The sequence below is a fragment of the Myotis myotis genome, unplaced genomic scaffold, assembly GCF_014108235.1.
Source record: "Myotis myotis isolate mMyoMyo1 unplaced genomic scaffold, mMyoMyo1.p scaffold_m19_p_7, whole genome shotgun sequence".
NCBI classification, from domain to species: domain Eukaryota; kingdom Metazoa; phylum Chordata; class Mammalia; order Chiroptera; family Vespertilionidae; genus Myotis; species Myotis myotis.
The window spans coordinates 36,325,842-36,342,333 of NW_023416379.1; the positions used below are offsets into that span (position 1 = coordinate 36,325,842).

Consider the following 16,492-nt stretch of genomic DNA (forward strand, 5'->3'; position numbering starts at 1 on the left):
CCGATCAGCTCTTGGTCCCTCCCCCTGGCCAGTCGGTCCCGATTGCCGGCCAGGCCGAGGGACTCCACCTGTGCATGAATTCATGCACCGGGCCCCTAGTCCTATTAATAAAAGCCTATGTGGTCGTCACACCATGATGCCCTCACGCCGCAACGAGCAATCACCAGGAGGCTGTGAGCGCACATGGGCTTGATGCTGCATGCGTGGCGCGGAGGCAGGACCCCTAGCTCCGGCCTACCTCTTTGGGGCAATTCATCGAGAAGCCCTGGATGGGTGGACGGGGCCTACCTCTTTGAGGCGATCTATCACAGGGCTTCCGCACTGTGAGAGGGTACAGGCCAGCCTGGGGGGACACCTCCCCCCCCCCCCCCCAGTGCATGAATTTTGTGTACCGGGCTTCTAGTTTATATATAATCCTTTACTCAATCAGCTTTTACCATGTCGCTATATTAGGCTGGGTAGATTAGGCCAGTGGGCCCCATAGAAGAAAGATAGAGAAAGAGACTATGAGGTTTTTGAGAAAGCACTAATATTAACTACTACCTAGATAATATCCTGCATTTTAAATAAGATTGTAGGGAGCTAGGGAAAGAGGATAGCAGAGACATATGTGATCTGAGCAGCATCTGACATAAAATACTTTGAGTTCTTCCTTTGACTTATATATAAAAGGAGATCAGAAAACTGGGAGGCTAGATAGATTAGCATGTTTTGAGCCACTTAATTTTTTTTCCAAGTCTTTAAAGTTGGCAGACCCTTTCTTCATACATAATTTTGCCCAGCAGCATCAAAAAAAGAAAAACAAGAATCCTTAAGTGATTTTTAGTAAGGAATGGTTGAAAGCCAGTTTTTGCCATACTTTGCTTAGTTTTTAATTTTTCAAAATTATTGAGGTGTTCTTTAGAGTTGGTTATATCATCAATATCTTTATAAATGTTTCTTTGACAATTAAAGTTTTCCATTTATTTGATATCAAATTGTTGATATACTATTGTTTCCTTGATTAATCCTTTAAAACATTTTTTAAACATTTCTGAGGCTGTAATACATTTCACAGTGTGTACATTTTACAGTAATTTTTCCTCCTGAAAAGCTGATATTAAACTGACAGGGCGTCTTCTAATAAATAGAGGCACAGGTGGAGTCCCGCTGGGTGGCCTGCAGGGATCGGGCCAAAACCCGCAGTCCAGTGCTGCCTGCAGCTCCTACCTGCCACTCCCGCTCATCCCGGCCCCACTGTGCCTGCCGTGGGCTCGCGCCCAATCAGTCCCGATCGGGAGAGGCTCACGCTACCACAACAGCGCTCACCAGCCATGATCCCTGCGTTTGGCACCCTCCCAAGGGGAGTGGACTGCGGGATTGGGCTGAAACCAGCTCTCCAACATCCCCTAAGGGGTCCTGGATTGCAAGAGGGCAGAGGCCAGGCTGAGGGACCCCACTGGTGCACAATTGGGCCTGGGAGGTACCACGGGAGTGCTCCAGGGCATGTCCAGCCCATCTCGCTCAGTTCCAATTGGCCAGACCCCAGCAACAAGATAACCTTCCGGTCGGAGCATCTGCTCCGCGGTGGTCAGTGCACATCATAGCAACTGGTCAACCGGTCAACTGTCTGCTCCCTGGTGGTCAGTGCACATCATAGCAAGCGGTTGAGCAGCCTCAGCATATCATTAGCATACTAGAGGCCAGGTACACAAAATTCGTGCACTCGGGGGAAGAAGGTCCCTCAGCCCGGCCTACACCCTCTCATAGTCCGGGAGTCCTCGGGGGCTGTCCAACTGTCCAGCTTAGTTGGACACAGTCAGACATCCTTAGCACTGCCGCGAAGGTGGGAGAGGCTCCTGCCATCGCCGCTGCACTTGCCAGCCGTGATCCTGGCTTCTGGCTGAGCGGCTCTCCCCCTGTGGTAGCGCACTGACCACCAGGGGGCAGCTCCTGCATTGAGCGTCTGCCCCCTGGTGGTCAGTGTGCATCATAGCGACCGGTCATTCTGCCATTTGGTCGATTTGCATATTAGCCTTTTATTATGTAGGATTACGCTTTGGTTCAGTTGTTCTGCTGTTTGGTCTATTTGCATATTACCCTTTTATTATATAGGATAAACTCCTAAAGATAATATGACAGATTATAATTTGTTTTCATCTTCTATATACCTTTTTTTTAAAAAAAATAATCGGTCATGGAATGAGATTCTTTGCACTTCCATTTTGTTCTTTATTTTTGCTTTGCATGTCTAATTGTTTTAACTTTGTATATTTTGATGTGTTATTTGGCACATCAGACTTCATAACGGATATGTCTTTAAGCAGTTCTTTTCAAACTATTTGTGATAAAGAATTTTTTCTGATACTTCTTTAAGATACATTAAAAGTAAGTACTAGGAAAAATGAAATGAGATAGAAAAACCAATAAGAAAAATACAAACTATTATATTAAACAGGTAGATTGCCATAAAAGTTTCTAAATGCTTTCAAGTTTTATACTTGTCCTGTTGCAGACCTATAAAAAATAGCTAATTTTAGACTACATTTGAGTAGCTATAGATATTTTTTATCAAACTAGAGACCCTTTAGCTCTTTTTTTCTTGAATCCTGCTTCTTATTCCATGTCAAAATTATTCCTGTTTCTTTTTAGTTTGAATATTTTGTGATATATCATTAACTGTCAATATTTTTAATCCTTTTAATTTTACTTTACTCTTTCCTTATTTTGGGGGGGGGGGTGGCTGCAGCATAGACTTTTTTTTTGTTTTTGTTTTTGTTTTTAATATATTTTATTGATTTTTTACAGAGAGGAAGGGAGAGAGATAGAGAGTTAGAAACATCGATGAGAGAGAAACATTGATCAGGTGCCTCCTGCACATCTCCCACTGGGGATGTGCCTGCAACCCAGGTACATGCCCTTGACTGGAATCGAACCCGGGACCTTTGAGTCTGCAGGCTGACGCTCTATCCACTGAGCCAAACCGGTCTCGGCTGTTTTGTTTTGTTTTTTAAACACAGATACAGAAATCATTTTAAAAAGCATATATACAAAAATATAGTTGTAGTAAAATTTTAAAACAAAGTATTATTTTATCCTATCTAATAAAGCTGGAATATGCAAATTGACTGTCACTTCATGACAAAGATGGTGGCGCCCACAGCCAATAAGGAGGGAATATGCAGATTGACACGACAAAGATAGCAGCGGCCATGGCGACGATGCAGGCGCGGAGCGGCCGGGGCGGGGTGGGACACTTGCTATGAGGGGGGGCACGGGATGGAGGGAGCTACAGGAGGGCGGCAGGGCTGGAGCGAAGGCAGAAGGCGGTGGCCAGAGCGAAGGCCCGGGTCCTGGGTGCCAGAGGGAAGCCGGTGCTGGCAGCCAGGGGAAGGAAGGCCTATTCTTGCACGAATCTTCATGCATTGGGCCTCTAGTTTTATATATAATGCAAAAAATTTAGCTTATTTTAGCTTTTTATCACTGAGTTTTCCAAGTTCATCTTCAAGACTAACTTATAAATGTTGAATGTTTTAAACTGTATATCTTTCAAAAATTTTTTAGCTCATGTATTTAAACTTCAATAGAACGGTTTGGATTCAACTCTACATATTAATTTGGTATGGAGCATAACCACTAATCTATTTAGACAACACCATTTACTAGGTGTACCAGTTAATGCAAATTTTGTAATCAAAGAAAACATGATAATTTCAAGAGAAACATCAAAAGTGCTTTATTCAAAGTAATGTCCATCACTAGCTACACTTTTCCCCCAACTTTCAGGTAATTTGTGGATACGGTTCAAATTAGTAAACAGCATCTAGACCAGCGGTTCTCAACCTGTGGGTCACAACCCCTTTGGGGGTCGAACAGCCCTTTCACAGGGGTCGTCTAATACCATCGGAAAACACATATAATTACATATTGTTTTGTGATTAATCACTATGCTTTAATTATGTTCAATTTGTAACAATGAAAATACATCCTGCATATCAGATACTTACATTACGATTCATAACAGTAGCAAATGCTCTTTTTTTGGCACAAAATTCAACATTTTTATGTGTAAAAATATCTATGATGTTAACACCTTCATAAAATTTGACATATGAAGTTTTGAAGCTTGCTGTCAGTACAACAAAATAGCATACATATCAAATCGCCTATATATCAACATATGTGTAACCTCATTTATTGAAAAAAATCTGCATTATTAACTGGTATATCAGTTTTGATTTAAGTCAGTTGCCTCATATGTTTCAAGTACTATTTTTCAGGAGATGCTCATGTGGATTACTTTCCTGAATTCTTGAATAGCTGAAAATGACTTTTTGTTGCATTCACGTATTAATGGCAACATGGCTTAATACAGAATATTCTTGTATCCTAGGCTTTTTCCTTTAAAATTCTCTTATTTTGGTGTCTTTTAATTTTGACTGAGACGAGAAAATCCTTTTGATATAGAAATGCTGGTGCTTTTTATTTGGGTATTATTCTTCTGTTATACCTTTGATTATTGCTTCTATTCCATTTGTTATGCTTTTTTTTAAAACTGTATTTGTGGATTGGATCACCTTTTTTTATTCTTTGAGATTTGATGTCTGATCTTATTTATGTATTATTCTTATACAGTCTCATTTTTTACTGCAGTCAGACTTAGATGTAGAAGTTCTCAGAGAAGACAGGCTGTGTTTCTTGGCAGTTTGTTCCTAGTGTTTTCCTTTGGCCTCCTTTGTTGTCTTAGCTAAAAGTTTAGCATATTCCATGACCTCTTCCTTATTTTTATAGTAGGTGGTTTCTTTAGAGCAGCCGTGGGCAAACTATGGTCCGTTTGAAATGAATAAAGCTAAAAAAAAAAAAAAAGACCGTACCCTTTTATGTAATGATGTTTACTTTGAATTTATATTAGTTCACACAAACACTCCATCCATGCTTTTGTTCCGGCCCTCCGGTCCAGTTTAAGAACCCATTGTGGCCCTCGAGTCAAAAAGTTTGCCCACCCCTGCTTTAGAGCAATATTCTGATGTTTGTAATGTGGAATCCATGGAGTAACAAGAGCCTGAATCTTGGGTGTTTTGGTCCAAGTTTATTACTTTCTTTGTTTAGGGCAGTGGTTCTTAACCTTCCTAATGCCGCGACCCTTTAATACAGTTCCTCATGTTGTGGTGACCCCCATTTCATTGTTACAAATTGAACATAATTAAAGCATAGTGATTAATCACAAGAACAATACGTAATTATATATGTGTTTTCCGATGGTCTTGGCAACCCTTGTGAAAGGGTCGTTCGACCCCCAAAGGGGTCGCGACCCACAGGTTGAGAACCGCTGATTTAGGGGCATTCTCACAATGTACTAGCAGACATCTTCTTTAGAGAAGTTTGCGGATTCTGCTAGTTCTTTTGGGCCCCAGGTGACAAGTTACAGTAGTAGTATCAGTGAGACCAGGAATATCTCCCCCCACCCCCTTTTTTTTTTTTACAATGACCAAGCTGGGAACACTGAAATTGGCATTCACAGTGCAACCCTGAACAGATTTGCGCTTTCTCTGTCCAGTCCTCCTTGTCTTATACCAGGAATGCTCCTTACTCAGTAGCAATGGGACACGGCCATGGGACAAGATACCCTGCTTCATAGGGAAACCTTGTTTGTCATTCCCACCACTGATTCAAACCACATTAACCCTTTCGTTCTTTACCCAGAGCTTTTCAGTAACTTCTGTGACATATACTTCTCATAAAAAGTACAGGGTTTGCACTCATCATCCACTTCAGTGAGTTTCTGGCAGCACGTGCCTGGAAAAGAGATGTTCAGCTTCATCCTGAAGCAGCTGACCCTCTGAAACACCATAAAAAGAACCACATTTCTTTTTTATACCTCTCTTCCCTCTGATTTTTAACTTTGTCCTTTTGCATTCCTGGTGAACATTTTTGTTTTCATATTCTAAATTACTGATATGTTTTTCTGCAGTATTCTATTATTTCTCATCGAGGGTGGGTTTTGCTATTGTTTTTTATATTATTTTCTTTTTTTCTTATCTTTTGAGTTCTATTTATATCTTAGTCTGCATATGTCTATTGTATTTTTATTTATTCCTGGCCTTTTTAACTGATTATCTTCCTTATGAAAAAATGTTTCACGGAAACTTTTTATCATGTATCTTCTTGAGAACACACAGCAGATACTTTCTGTATTACATTTCTCAATGTAAATTATTACTGATAATTTTCTTTGGCATTTTAAGAAGATGTTTTATCTGTGCTTCTGAATGTTTGTGTAGGTCCCATCCTTAACTGTCTATAAACAAGAAGCTATTTATCCAGTTCTGGTGTTTTGCCAGTAGACCAATTATGGAAAGTCCATATAATCATCTTCATTTCCCACTCATAATCTGATAGAATTGCCCTCCAAGATATACGAAGCTAATAATTGTGCACAGCCCACTTAGATGAAAACATTCATCCAGTGCGCCTCTACTAGATTGAAGTTTAAGAGTTTTTGCATCTGTTCTCACTGCATTGTCTCCAGTCTCTCTATTTTGTAGAAGCGAACTTATTCTTGGATAACCTGAGACAGTGTAGTGCAGTGGTCAGCAAAGTCATTAGTCAACAGAGCCAAATATCAACAGTACAATGATTGAAATTTCTTTTGAGAGCCAAAAATTTTTAAACTTAAACTATATAGGTAGGTACAGTGTTATTAACTTAATTAGGGTGCCCTAAGCTGGCCTTTGCTAAAAACGTCCTCAATCTGATTGAGATACGTTCACTGAGGTCGACCCCTTCCAACTCTCCCATCCACACTCGTCTTGTGTACTTGTTTCGTCTATCTCCTTTCATTCATCCTTTCTATATGTCCAAACCATCTCAACATACCTTTCTCAGTCCTCGACACTACATCTTCTTTCACTCCACAACGTTCCCTGTACGTGCGCTCCTGCACGTGGTATTTTGTGGAAGAGCCACACTCAAGGGGCCATAGAGCCGCATGTGGCTCGCGAGCTGCGGTTTGCCTACCACTGGTGTAGCGTGTGTTTGTTTTCACCAGAATATTACATGAAAGTCTCCAAGTTATAAAGGTCCTTAGGACTTTTGGTGATTTCATCAGTGGTGGAAACTAATGTAACATCCAGGATGGAGAGAGCTATGCCCCATCAAGTTATGTTGAAATTGGAAGTTGTATTTTTAGAATAGGTGAAGAGAGGTATTGAGTGAGAGAATATAACCTTACACATCTAAGAAAGTTTTTAGTAGGCATCGGGTTTATTTTGAAACAGACTGTTTGTCCAAAGTAGGGCTTTATATCTTAAATATTTTAGTGAAAAATTGGGACATGGGTTATTATGTATTTCATTGATTCTAAGAAGTACATTTCCCTCCCATTTTTTATAACTCAGTAATTGGGATATATCTTATAATCTAGCAGTGTTTATTTCTTAGTGCAAAAATTAATAATGTCTTATAACCATTGACATCTTAGAGTCAATTAACTATATTGATAGATGACTAGCTTAGTACCATTTTAAATTGAATCTCCCTTTTTGTTATGAGTATAGTTAATAATAGCTTTTCTTTTCTCTGGTCAGTTTTGGCCTTCCTAGCTTTATTCACCTGGAAACCTGATAAATATAGACTGTCAATTGTGTAACCTGGCACCATTGCTTTTGGTAAAAACAACTCATGATTAATAAATTACATATGAACTGTAAATACTGGTGGGATATTATTACAGCTTTGGGCTTCCCTGAGTGTGATAACTCTGATAACTTTTATAATTGAGCAAGTCCTGTTGTAAATCTCAGGAAGCTGTATCTATGGGACTGGATATATTGATGGCTATTTGGTACTTCTAAGGCAGGGTAGCTACTACACTAATCCATGTGATCGCATTCTCTCACTCTTGACCTGCCACCCAGGAGTGCCAAAGAGAATATCCCCTAAATTGCTGTGAGGACTCCTGCTAAAGAGTAACTACCTGATACTGCCTTGCTGGCATGTTTCATGTTTTATATCCTGCTAGGTATAACCAATATCTAATGTAGCCTGTTTGGGTCTTGTGAGTCTCAGTGTCTAATTGAGCCTAACAAGAGGAATTGTACTTTTATATCATGATTTTATTTTTCATTTTGTTTGTAATGTTTGCTGAGTGAATCTGCATTATTATTCTTCATAAGAATTTTAAACTATGAATATGTAATAAATATGAGTATATCTAGAATATGTATAGATTAAGGAATAATATAAAGAACATCTGCCTATTACTTAGGATGTGAAATAGAACATTACAAATATCTTTGAAGTCCCTAACTGCCTCTTCCTCTCCTATCTGTTTTGGTTCCTAATATTGGTTAATCATTTACTTGCTTTTCTTTATAGTTTTACCTCATAGGTATATTTCCCTAAATAATACAATGTTTAGCTTTATTTATTTTTTTGGAGCTATTTATGTGTATTTGTTCTTCTGTGAATCTTTTTCCCTCTAACATTATGTTTTTGGAAGTCATCCCTGTTGAATAAAAAGCTATAATTCATTTATTTTTCACTGCTCTATAGTATTGCATTATATGACTATACAATTTTATTTATTCATTCTATTATGGACATTTGTGTTGTATCTTGTTTATATCCCCAATTACAAACAGCTATTATGAAAACTATTGTACATGTCTGCTACTGCATATGTACTAGTATACAACTTATCATGGTTATACTATGGGTGGAAGTGCTGATTAGGAACAATTGTTGATTGTGCACATCTCTATTAAGTAATGCCAAATTACTTTTCAAATTGGTTTATGGTAGAGGGCTTCTGATACCTCATATCAGCATTTGTCAAAATTGTCAGACCTCTTAAGTCTTAAATTAATTCTTGTAGATGTAAATGGTATCTCATTGTGAGTTTGTGTAATTTTTCACATTAGTAAGGTTGAATTTTTCCGTATTTTTATCATCTACTTGTTCTATCAGATATTAAGAGAGGAGTGTTGAAGTCTCCAACTTGTGGATTTATCTATGTCTCTTTTAAGTTCTGTAATTTTTTTGCTTCATGTATTTTGAAATTTTGTTTGGCCCATACCTATTTAGGATTATTGTGTCATGATGAAATGGCCTCTTTACCCCTGGTATTATCCTTGTTCTAAATTCTTCCTTGTGTTATTAATATAGCCAATCCAGCTTTCTTTTGATAACATGGTATATCATGTAAAGAATTATGAAGGGTAGGAGATTCTTACCTTCTTACAAACTAGCAAGTTAACTTGCCAAAAATTTAATAAATGCTGGCAATAGACATGAGATTCCTGGATCTCTACTTTATTACCTGTTAAAAAGGAGGAATTGGAGAGATGGTTGCTGGCCAAGTACTGAGAAGCAGGTTCACAGACATCTACCTAAGAGAGACCCATGGAGAATTGTCTTCCAACATATCTTTCATACTTTTACTTTCAACCAATTTAAAATGGTTTTGTTGTAGACAGAATAATATAGTTGGGCTTATTTATTTATCTAGTCTGACAATCTCTGTCTTTTAATTGTTGTGTGTAGATTGTTTACATTTAATGTAATTAGTAATATGGTTGGACTAAAATCTATCATTGTGTTAGCTGTTTTCTATTCTCAGTTCTTTTGTCCTCTTTTGGATTACTTTGGTATTTTTTTATCCCATTTCCACTATTTGCTTACTTACTAATACCTCTTTTTTTTAAATTATTTTAGTGGCAAACCTAGGGTTTATCATATATGTTTGTAACTAATCACAATTTTTCATCATATAATAGCACATAACTTTAAGTACTTTACAACTGTGTACTCCCAATTCTTCCTGCTCATCTCTTGTGCTTTTGTTGTCATTTATTTTACTTTTATTCATGCTATCAACACACAAATAAGTTGCTACTATTTTTGTTTTAGACACTTATCTTTTAAAGCAATAACCAATAAAAAATAAAGTTATAGACAGTCCTCGGGTTACATCGGACTTGACAAACGTCATGTCGTTTCATGGTTACATCGCCATCTCCCATCCTATCTAATAATAGACAAACATGGTAATTAACCATACCTCCGACATGCTTCCCATTGGCTAATCAGGGTGATATGCAAATTAACTGCCAACCAAGATGGCGGCCGGTAGCCAGGCAGCTGAAGCGAACAGGAAGCTTGCTTGCTCCAGCGATGGAGGAAGCCAAGGTTCCCCGCCTGCCACTGCCGGCCTCTGAGCTGCACTCTAAGAAACAATGTTGCAATTATAGAAGCTAAACAAACCCCAGAAACCTGCTTTCAGCCAGCCGGGCCTCAGAGCTGGAGCTGCAACAGTGTTTCAATTATAGAAGCCAAACAAACCCAGATACCTGCTTTCAGCAGCCAAGGTCTCAGAGCTGGAGCCGAGCCTCAGAGCTAAAGCCGGCTCTCAGCTCCAGTGACGGCCATAGAAGGTAAATAAATCCCAGAATAAAAAAAAAAAAGAAAAAAGGAGAGGTTGGGAGCTTCAGTCACCCACCAGCCTGAAAATGGCCCTCAGCCCCTCACCCAGACTGGCCAGGCACCCCAGTGGGGACCCCCACCCTGCAGGGGGTGTGACCAGCTACAAACAGCCATCATCCTCTCATCCAGGCTGGCCAGGCACCCAAGCGGGATCCCCACCCTGATCCGGGACACCCTTCAGGGCAAACCAGCCAGCCCCCACACCCGTGCACCAGGCCTCTATCCTATATAGTAACAGGGTAATATGCAAACTGACCCTAACAGCAGAAAGACTGGGAATGACTGGTCACTATGACACACACTGACCACCAGGGGGCAGACGCTCAATGCAGGAGCTGTGCCCTGGTGGTCAGGGCGCTCTCACGTGGGAGGAGCTCTGCTCAGCCACAAGCCAGGCTAATGGCTGCCAGTACAGCGATAGTGGTGGGAGCCTCTCCTGCCTTCTCAGCAGCGCTAAGGATATCTGACTGCAGTTTAGGCCTGCTCCCCGCTGGCAAGTGGACATCCCCCAAGGGCTGCCGGACTGCCAGAGGGATGTCTGATTGTCATCTTAGGCCCAATCCCTTGGGGAACGGGCCTAAGCCAGCAGGTGGTCATCCCTTGAGGGGTCCCAGACTGCGAGAGGGCACAGGCTGGGCTGAGGGGCCCCCCCCTTCCCCCGAGTGCACAAATTTTTGTGCACCAGGCCTCTAGTTTATTTATAAAAGAAAAAGTTCCGCCATTTCGACTTGTGTACATATGTGCTTTTTTATTATTATTATTTATTTACCACAGGTAAAGGTCAGGAATTCTTATCTTTTAAATTTTTTTTACTGTTTCACTTCATTACTGCTGTGTATGTACTCCATGTGAGTGACATAGTTGCTTATGTAAGTTGGTTCCCACTTATGGCGAAAATCGCATTACTTCGCGCCATAGGAACCGATCTCCGATGTAACCTGAGGACCTACTGTATATATATTTACTTTCATTTATGTCATTTTTAGCGTTGTTGATTCTTTGTGTGGATACAATTTTCTGTATGGTATCATATTCCATCCATCTGGAGAACGTTTATTGTAGGGCAAGTCTGGTGGTAATGAATTATCTCATATTTGTTTTTCTGAAAGACTTTATTTTTATGAAATATTTTTTCTGAGTATAGAATTGTGGATTGCCTTTTCTTCTTTCAGCACTTAAAAGGTGTCATCCTATCATTGTCTTGCTTACTTTTACTGCAATTCTTATCTTTGATTTTCTGTACATAAAGTATTTCTTTTTTTATTTTTCCTTTGGCTGTCATGAAGATTTTTCTCCATCTTTGGATATGGTGTGTCATTGTCTTTTGATACAGTGTAACTTTACCTTTAAATATGATGTGTCTGTTTTCCTTTGTTTGATGATCTCTGGACATCTTAGTTCTTTGGTTTGATATCTTCTATTTAATGTGGAAAATTCTCAGCCATATTTTTTCATGTATTTTTTTTTTTACCTGTTCTCTCTCTCTCTCTCTCTCTCTCTCTCTCTCTCTGTATTTTCAAGTACATGTATGTTAGACCATGAGATATTGTCTCACCCTGGCCAGTGGCTCAGGTGGTTGGACATCAGCCTGAGTACCGAAAGGTTACAGTTCTATTCCTGGTCAGGGCACATTCCTGGGTTTCAGGCTTAATTCCCAGTAGGGGGCATGCAAGAGGCAGCCAATTGATGTTTCTCTCTCCTCCTCTCCCTTCCTCTCTCTCTCTAAAAATCAATTAAACAACATTTTTAAAAATGATAATTGCTTCATAGCCCCTGTATGATTTGTTCTGCTGTTTTTTGTTTTTTGTTTTATTCTACTCTCTTTTTTCCTGATATGATGCGATTTGTTCTGCTGTTTTTTGTTTTTTGTTTTATTCTACTCTCTTTTTTCCTGATATGATGCAATTTATCTTTTAGGGAGATTTCCTTGATGAAAAAGGTTGTTGTTGCTATTACTGTAGTATTGCTATTTCAGAAGGTGAAGCTTTAATATAGAAGCATATACTTTTTGGCAAGTAGAGATCTTTCAGATTATTAGTAAAGCATAAACTCATAATTGTAAGTTTTGTTCCAACTAAAAATGGGTTGATTCGATTTTGGGACCACTAGACATGACCCAGGATTGTGGCTATCATAAAGATAAAATATAATGTAATAATTCTAATGACTTATGAACCAAGTAAGCTATGATTTTTAGTTTTATATGTCAACGTGTTTATTTTTTATCTTTCTGTATGTTAATCACTTGAAAGTCATTAGATTCTCATTCTTAATTATGTTGTTATAACAATAAATATTTAATTTGGAATAAATATAATATTATGTATTATCAAATAGCTAGACCCACATATGTTTATTTTACTCTCATAGGGCTCTATAGAATTAAATAGACATGGGGTACAATACAAGTAAGAAATCAACATGTTTTATTTTGTCTTTGTAGTCTATTGAGAAAATGGTTTGGAAGTGTAAACTGTGTGCCTTGTAAATGAGAAATATTTTTACATATAGAAAATTTAAGACCATGAAAAATTAATAAACCAGTTAGTATAAATAAGACAAACAATTTGAAAATATCAAAGTGTGGAAAATTTTTTGAGTATATACAGATGCCTTGAATTACTAAAAGTGATAAATGAGATTTAGCTAGTTTGCTTTTTTTAATTACTTGATAGATGAATAAAAAGGAATATCATCTCAAAAGGAAAGCAAGATATACTTCTAGTTTTTTTTCCACTTACATCAATTGAGGTGTATTAGATTCACTAAATAAAAAATATTTGGATATATCTAATTCAAGTGTCTAAAGGTTTTATCATTAAAAAATCTTACATTTGAAATCTGAAGCTTATTGTGGAATAGGTATTAATATCTTTTAAAAAATTGGTGGGAACTGGTTTTTATTATAAGCACTTTTATGTGCTCTCAGCTTTATGTAGTAAGATTCCTTGTCATGATATATTGTACTTTTTCACATAGAGGAAAAGTTTTTTTTTGACCCATGTTTCAGTAGCTGGCAGATTTTGAAATGGGAACATCTCCAGGTTAATATTGGAGAACAGCCACATACAAGGACAGGAGCCAAATGCATGAAGCATTTGCTTTTTTGGGCAGAAAACCCCAGTATGTACAGATTCTTTTAAAAATCCAAGTAAACCTAATGATGGGTAGTTTCTTGTTTAGTGTTAAATTCTCACTATAGCCCCAGCATACACCCAAGAACAGAGGGTCAAGCTTCTGTTGACAACTATGACTCTCTTTGGCTCTACTTTTGCAGTTGTAGAACCAGAACAGGAAATTGTTTTTCCTCTTATAAAAAGGAAGATTCTAAATTAGTTAAATGCAATTGGAACCTTGATCCTACACATACATGTATACACACACAGAGAGAGAACAGTGAAAATTCATAGTGTTCTTTTATTGTATGAGTTCTTTGATACATTGTAGGCTGGGTTTTGGTAAATATTTATTGAAGAAAATGAGTTATTTCTTTGTATATATTTAAACAGATGAAAAAACCTTACATGCAGATTTTGGACTTTCAAATACATTCTCTTTTTCCATTGTTTCTAAAAATATTCCTGGGTTTCATTCTGGGAATAGTTTGACACTTTGAATGCTTATTTTTATGCTTGGTTAGGCGGGACCAGAGCAAACTTTATCTAAGGCTGATTTTGCTCTACTGCTGAGGCAGTAACCTTATAATTATTCTACCTGATGTCCTGTGAAGTGTGAGATTTTTTATTTTTATTTTTTTCTGAGTGAAACACAAATTATTCCCGCTACTATCTGAGCCCCTGTGAATGTTCCCTCAGTTACTTCTAATTGGTTCTCTTCTTGTTTCTGGTATATTCTTCACAAACATGTGCTGATATTACTCAATAAGGACTTGAAAGGGGGATCCTCTACAGATTTATTCCACTCTCTGCAACTCTCTCCTCTCTGGTGCTCTACAAATTCTAGCAAGTTTGACCTTCCAGTTTCCTCAACTCAATGAGATTGCTGGGTTTCTACCTGGGTTCCTTCTCCCTCTGCTCCCTGGAACTCAAAGTAGAACGCTGTTGGAGGGAGGCTCACTTTGTTTCCCTTCTCTTGGGGATTACTCTCCTATTCAGTCATTGTTCAATATCTGAAAACCATTGTTTCATACATTTCTCTGATTTTTTGTTTGTTTAGTTGTTTCAGGCAGGAGGGTAAATCTGCTTCCTATTACTCCATCTAAAATGGAAGGTCTGTCTATTCATTTTTTAAAGATTCAGCTCAAGTTTTAACTCCTCTCCAAAATGTTTCATAATCCATTTTCTAGTCAGGAATCATTTAGTTGCAAAGAACCAAAGCCCTTTCAAAGAAGCTCTAATAAAAAGCCAATGTATTATTACAATGCAGAGAAAATTTCTCAGATCTTTATCACATGGTGCGAACAGGTCTGGCTTCTCGTCCATTCTTTTCCTGCACACCAATATCCTCCGCAGGGTTCTTTCCATTTGCCTTTGGCTCTCACTTGCCAAAGTATTAACACTACATGACCTTTCAGCTCCAGTCCTTATACTATGTCATCAGATTACCTATTTATGTGAATTAATCTTTATCTTGGGTAAGCAGAGTTCAATAGTGACATGACCATGATTAATGATAGAATTAAAGTAAAATTTTAATTTAAAACAACTTAAGTATTTTATGTAAGAAATACAACCTATACATTCCGAGTATGAAATTAAGGTCTCCGATAATACTCAGTAAACACAGTGTTTATACCGAGGTAGCTTAATTTGCCTTTTGATTAATAAATACTACTAGAGGCCCGGTGCACAAAATTTGTGCACGGTGGGAGGGGGCTGTTCCTCAGCCTGGCCTGCACCCTCTCTAATCTGGGACATCCCTCTCACAATCCGGGACTGCTGGCTCCTAACCGCTCACCTGCCTGTCTACCTGATTGCCCCTAACTGCTTCTGCCTGCCAGCCTGATTGCCCCCTAACTGCTCCCCTGTTGGCCTAACTGCTCCCCTGCCGGCCTGATTGACGCCTAACTGCTCCCCTGCTGGTCTGATCTTGCCCTCAACTGCCCTCCTCTGCCAGCCCGATCGACCACAGCTGCCCTCCCCTGCAGGCCTGGTCACCCCCAACTGCCCTCCCCTGCTGGCCTGATCTTGCCCCCAACTGTCTTCCCCTGCCAGCCTGATTGACCACAGCTGCCCTCCCCTGCAGGTCTGGTCACCCCCAACTGCCGTTCCCTGCTGGCCTGGTTTCCCCCAACTGCCCTCCCCTGCTGGCCTGATCTTGCCCCCAACTGCCCAACCCCCCCCACGGTCGCCACCCCCTCCTGTGTGCAGCCCCGCGTTTCCTTCTTTTTTCCATTCCTGCGTCTTTTTCTTGTTCCCTTTCTGTATTTCTCTTTCTCCTCTTGGCCTGTCTACATGCAGGCCTGCCTGCCTCTCCCTCTCCTCTCTTATCCCCTCCTATCGTATCCTATCCTACCCTGGGCCTTGTAGCTGCCTGAGCAGAGGGCGGGGACACAGCCTGCTGATCCGGTCGTGACGTGACACTCCAATGGATAATTCGAATATTTCTCTATTAGTATAGATGATTAATCTGTAAAACATTTGCAGAGCATATATTGTATATCAGACACTGTCCAAAGCACTAGTGATACAAAGGAGCTTATACTCTAGAAAAGGATTTGGTAAACTTTAGCCCTGAGAGCCAAATCCAGCTCTACCACCTCTTTTTGTAACTAAGGTTTTATTGGATCACAGCCTCTCCCATTTATTTACGTACTAGTGACCCGATGCACAGATTCATGCACATTGAGAGGAAATTAATTAGAAGGTGGCCAGCGGGGCAGGACTGGGTGAGACAGGCCGGACATGCCCTGAAGCCAACCTCCCCTGGTCCCTCCTTGGCATCTGTGGAGTGAGTGGGGTCCCTCTGGCAGGTGGGGACCCTTGGCCTGGCCTGCAGGGAGAGGACCGAAACTGGCTCTCCGACATCCCCTGAGGGATCCCGGAGTGCAAGAGGGCACTCTGCAAAGTTA

The 16,492-nt window shown here is 39.6% G+C and overlaps 1 protein-coding gene across 19 annotated transcripts in view; it reads left to right on the forward strand.

Annotated features, from left to right (window-relative positions):
- The window catches only part of REV3L (REV3 like, DNA directed polymerase zeta catalytic subunit), a 171,382-nt gene that overhangs the window by 14,048 nt on the left and 140,842 nt on the right, over positions 1–16,492 (forward strand). The window lies entirely within an intron of this gene.